Source organism: Phoca vitulina, unplaced genomic scaffold, assembly GCF_004348235.1.
Source record: "Phoca vitulina isolate PV1807 unplaced genomic scaffold, GSC_HSeal_1.0 scaffold16, whole genome shotgun sequence".
In the NCBI taxonomy this organism is placed as follows: domain Eukaryota; kingdom Metazoa; phylum Chordata; class Mammalia; order Carnivora; family Phocidae; genus Phoca; species Phoca vitulina.
The window spans coordinates 31171166-31176845 of NW_022589719.1; positions in this window are offsets into that span (position 1 = coordinate 31171166).

Sequence of the window (5680 nt, forward strand, 5' to 3'; positions counted from 1 at the left end):
GGGGGGATAAAAATAATTCTGTCAGGAATGTGAAATGAGGTGAGGCGGGCAGGGCACCCGCAACCATGCCTGGTACAGAGGAAGAGTTCGACAAATACTTGCAACTCTGATCTGCTGGGCGATTCAGAGCTGCACTGAGCATCGTGCCTGAGAGTCCGACACGTCCGGTTGTTTGAAAATCACAAGCTGCAACAAGATCCGAACAACACCATTTCTGTAAGGTTGAATCATATGGGTACGCAAATATGTAATAAAAGTATAAAAATGTGCATGGGAATGAGAAACACGAAATTCAGAATGTGGTGGCGTGGGTGACCGACACACAGGGATTTCAGCGTCTGTGGTGTTCTGTGGCTTAAACACTCTGATAATATTATTACCTACATGTTGGCGTATACCTGTTTCCTTTTTTTTTTTTTAAGATTTTTTTTTTTTTGTCAGAGAGAGAGAGAGAGGCAGACAGAAGGAGTAGCAGGTGTCCCACTGAGCAAGGATCCCGATGCAGGACTCGACCCCCAAATTTGGCATCATGACCCGAGCCGAAGGCAGACGCTTAACCGACTGAGCCACCCAGGCGTTCCTGAAGTGTTTCCTAATAAATACTTCTATTAAAGACTTAGCAAACCCAGAAGCCTCAGGCAAACCTGCACGGTTGTTGTATCTCTAAGGGAGACCGTGCAAGGAAGGGACATCTGTCTGGGGACAGAGGAGCCAGGAACCCCGGTCCGAGAACAGCATAGCAACTGATGTGCGGTGCCCAGGGTCCCGTGGTCTGGTGACTAGAGCCCTGGAGGAAGTCTGAAGAAGGCAGCCCTGGAGGAAGTCTGAAGAAGGCAGCGCTTATGGCTGGCTCTCCCTGAGCCGTGTCAGGGATGAGGGACACAGAATGGGTAATGTTTAACCACGAATGGCTGTGCGTGGCTTCCCCAAGAGGTGGACGCCCTCCCAGGCCGGCAGGGCAGGCTTCAGGGTCCTCCAGGGCAACCTCCTACTTAGAAGGGGAAGAGACTAATGCCCAGAGAGCCCAGGTGGCCTGGAGGGAGGGGGCAGAGCTGGAGGGAGGACACACCTCTCTCCTCTGAGCCCTGAGTCCTCGTCCACAGCCAGGGCGGGAGGGCCTGATCCTCTAGTTCGAAGCCTGCAGCCCCTGCAGGGGGAGGCTGGGAGGCCTCCCCAGACCAGAGCTACAGAGTGAGCTCTCGGGCAACGGGGTCGTTTCCTGTCTTACTCTCCAAAGTATCAAACACTGCCTCCACATAAGGGGTGATCAACTGATGAATGAATGAATACAAGTCCCGCAGACAGCTTGCCAGAAACCCCAAAAGCTTCCTGGACGAGTAAAGAAACTTCTGCCTTACTCATTCCCACAGGACCTGCCTTGGATTCCTGGGGGGAGCTCTCCTCAACCAACCTCCTCATTTTACCAGCGAGGAAACTGAAGCACAGGGAGGATACAGTCACACGGCTGGTTTGGGAGAAGCCCTGTCCCAGTTCCTTCCCACACCTTACGGGCTTGGAGAGATGCTGGGGGTCTCCAGTTGTCCAGGCATGAAGACCCTCTGTCTAGGTCTCCCCCACCTCCCACCGTGCGCACCCCTCACTTGAGGCCTGGTCTTCTCGGGATAGCGGAGAAAGAGACCAAGTGGCTGCAGACGGGGCTGGGGCTGGCTATCGACTTCCCACTTGCAACTGTGGATGGACCTGCGTGGGAGCGAAGCCTCGGCCCACACCAGTTCACACCCCGCCCAGGGTGGGAGACTCACACCCAGCACATCAGCTGGCTGGCAGGCCTGGCAGCAGAGGGCACTTCCTACTGGGGAGATCAGAGAAGATCCTCCAAAGAAGAAACTCTTTAGCAAGGACACTGAAGGATGGGCAGGCTCCATCCTGGGGCCTGGAACTTGATCTCGGGCAAGTCACTTGACTCTTTCTGCCTCTTCTGTAAAGTGGGCATAATAATATAAGGATTTGATGAAGTCATATATGTAAAGGGCTTAGCACAGTGCCTGGCACATAAACATCGGTTCAACTTTTAATAAAGGCACGCAATAAATATCTGAGAAATTTTTGTTCACATAACCAAAGGCTTGTATTTTAGTTCATTATTATTATGTATTTTAAGAAAAAAATGGTGGAGGGGCGCCTGGGTGGCTCAGTCGGTTAAACGTCTGCCTTCGGTTCAGGTCACGATCCCAGAGTCAGAGTCTTGGGATGGAGCCCCACGTCGTCGTCAGGCTCCCTGCACAGCGGGGAGTCTGCTTCTGCCCCTCCCCCTGCTCCTTCTCTCTCTCTCTCTCTCAAATAAAAAAATCTTAAAAAAAAAGAAAAAAAAGGTGGAGTACATGAGGGATGAGATTTTTTTTTTCCTAATGAAATACCTTTTTAGTGGAAAAAAAAAGTGTTGCTGTCCACGTGTAAGCAGCAGCACTTAATATTTGATGTCAGTTGTTCAAAATTTCTCATGCTTATAAAGGACTATTAATAACAGATGGGAAATTAGGATTCTCTGCATTCTTAGTTTTCTAAATGATCTAACTCAAGCTTAAGTTACTGGCAAGTCTAGAGCGTAACAGCTTTAGGCACAGCTGGATCATGATGCCCAAACTATGTCATCAGGAGCGAGCGTCTCACCCTCACTCTTCTAGTAAGATGGCCACGAGGAGGGCGCATCCCTCCACCCCCTGCCACTTTCCCAGAGGTTCCCACAAAGGGCCAGGACTTGGTTTGGCTTAAGTCACGTGGCTATTCCTGACATCAGTCACTGTGGCCAGGAGATAAAGTAAGATGGGCCAGGCAGGGGTTTCAGGCCCATCCTGGAGCTCAGGAGAAGGGGTCAGCCCTGTTTTAACTCTAGGGACTGGGGGTGAGGGAAGGGCAACCCCCATAGGGCTGTTGGCGGGAGAAGGGGTAACAGATACTGGGCTGACGCCACCACCTTGGCTCAGATTCAGACATGAGGAAGCTGCTGCTAGAGATGCATCCCTTGGTGGAGTCACATTCGCCAGGTGGGGCGGACCCCATGCCCCCACGTCTGATACCAACCCTACACCCTCTCTTTCCTTTGCTTCACAGGGACCCATGGGTGGAAAAGCGGAGGCCTGCTGAGGGAAAGATTCCAAATGAACCGAATGCTGGGCAGGGACTAGGGCAGCGACATCTTGGGGACTCCCCAGGGCCGAGGGAGGAAAAGACTGACTTTCACTTCAGCACAGCACCCTGTGAACACTCATCCCAGCTGCAATCTGCAAATAGCCGGGCTTGCCAGGAACTGGGTGACTTCACCAGGGCTCAGTGACGCTGTCACTGCTCAGCTATCAGTGGGAGCTGGGGCAGGGTGCCCAGCCCTTGTCCTGCTGGGCCCTCTGCTGCCCCCAAAGCTTTGTGCTTCTGATTTTCTGTTCCTTGAACATACACGTCTTTCCCGGAAGCAGACTCAAACTTTTGGGGGTGGGCAGGGAGTATAAATAATTAACAGCTGAGCGCTAGAGTCAGCAAACCTCCCAGGGCTTCGCAGGATGTGGCCCTGGTGACTGCAGCTCCTGGATTTTCCAGGTGGTCCAAGTCCCAGACAGGCTAGGGTTCAAATCCCTGCTCTGCCACTTCCAGCTGTGTGACCTTAGACACGGCCCATGGTTTCTCTGGGCCTCAGTTTCCTTGTCTGTAAAATGGGGATAATACCCTTACTTTGCCAGCGCTGTCATGATGACGGAAACCACGAATGGAAAGCAGTCACCAGGGGCGCCTGGGTGGCTCAATGGGTTAAGTGTCTGACTCTTGATTTCGGCTCAGGTCATGATCTCAGGGTCCTGGGATCGAGCACCTCGTCGGGCTCTGCGCTCAGTGTGGAGTCTGCTTGAGATTCTCTCTCTCCCTCTCTTTCCCTCTGCCCCTCCCTCTGCCCACATTCTCTCTCTCAAAATAAATGAAAAGAAAATGTTAAAAAAAAAAGAGAGAGAGAAAGCAAGCAGTCACCAGCAAGTTCCCTCTTGTCCCAGCGTCCCTGGCTGGCTCTCCCTTGTCACATCTCCTCTGCCTGCTGCACATAGCAGAGAGGCCCATGCTGGGGACCCTGCTAAGATCCTAGACACTAGAGAGGAAGGGCTGTCACCCTGGCCTTTGAGGGAGCCTCTCCACTCCCCAAATGGCTCTCCCTCATTTTGTCTTTGGTGCTGGACACCAGGAAGGCCTTGCTCTGAGGCTAGTGGGGCAGGGTCATGAGCCAGAGCCTGGAGGGCGGAAGTGGGTGGGATATACAAGCCCAACTCAGCGTGGCCAATGTCCCCCAAGCAAGAGACAAGAGAGCACTTGCCTTGGCTGACCCATCCCAAGTACTGTACCAAGGGTGCCAAGAGCTTTGGCAAGGCAGCTTGGCCGTAAGTCGTGGTCAGAAGATTCTGGAGATTGTCCATCCGGTCTCCTTGCTTTATGGGTGGGGAAAGTAAGGTTCGGCAAGAGAAGGGGACTTGGCCAAGTGCAAGGACATGGCAGAATCCGGCTGACCGGTTCTGCCACAGCCCCAGCAGGCTTTTACCATCGTGCTCTTCTTGATCCAGCTCATGGCTTCTCGCTCTGGAGCAGAAATAATGAGGACACAGAGCACCCTCAGGGAGATGGGGAACGTTCCTCCTTCCTGTGGAGGAAACCCGCTGTGGGTCTGCAAGGGAAAAACTGCTGACCCACGGTGAAGTACCCATGAGGATGGGGCCTCCCACAGGTCCCGGGCCAGGGGTCCTGAAGCCGAAGGGGGTCCTCATGCAGAAGAAAGCCTAGGAAAGGGTCCCAGGAAACTGGATCTACCGGCAGCTCACGTGCTACCAGGCACAGGGCCTCAGGCAGGCTTGTGCCCTCTCTGGGGTTCAGTTTTCTCATATGTAACGTGAAAGAATGTGACAACTCACCTTTCAGGGCCCCTCTTGCTGTGGCTGGAGGCTGGGGCTGGCCTGAGGCTTTCTGGGAGCTGGACACCTTGCAGCCTGGGGAGTCTGTGCCATTTAAGAGAACAGAGGGGGCTTTCTATCAGACAAGGGGACACTGAACTGAGGGTGGGTACGTGGGCTCGGGAGGTCTGGGCCCTCTCCTGGTACTGCCACCTGCCTGACTCCCACTCTAGGCCTCAGCTCCCCGGGTGTCCAGGAGACGCCCTTTTCAGTGTGGGCCGCTCTGAGAGTTGGCCTCTGGGGGACCTCAGCAGCCAAGGTCTGGAGGCCGAGAAGCCTAGTGGTTAAGAATAAGGCCGACAGGGCTCAGCTGCTCTCTGGCTGAGTGAGCTGCTAGGAAGCAGTTAACAGACCCTCTGCCTCTGTCCCCTTTACTCAACAGATATTTACTGAGCATCCACTATGTGGCAGGCCCTGCTCTAGGTGCTGGGAGACATCTGATTAAAGAAAAAAAAAATATATGGGCGCCTGGGTGGCTCAGTGGGTTAAGCATCTGCCTTGGCTCAGGTCATGATCCCAGGTTCCAAGTTGGGCTCTCTGCTCAGCAGGGAGTCTGCTTATCCCTCTTCCTCTGCCCTCCCCCTCTCCACCCCCGACTCATGCTCTCTCTCTCAAATAAATAAATAAAATCTTTTTTTAAAAAAAGTATTAAAAAAAACCCCCAGATTTAACACCAGAGGTGGATAATCGGGGAGGGGGAGATGGAGGAAGGTTGTCCAAAGATACCAACTTCCAGTTGCAAG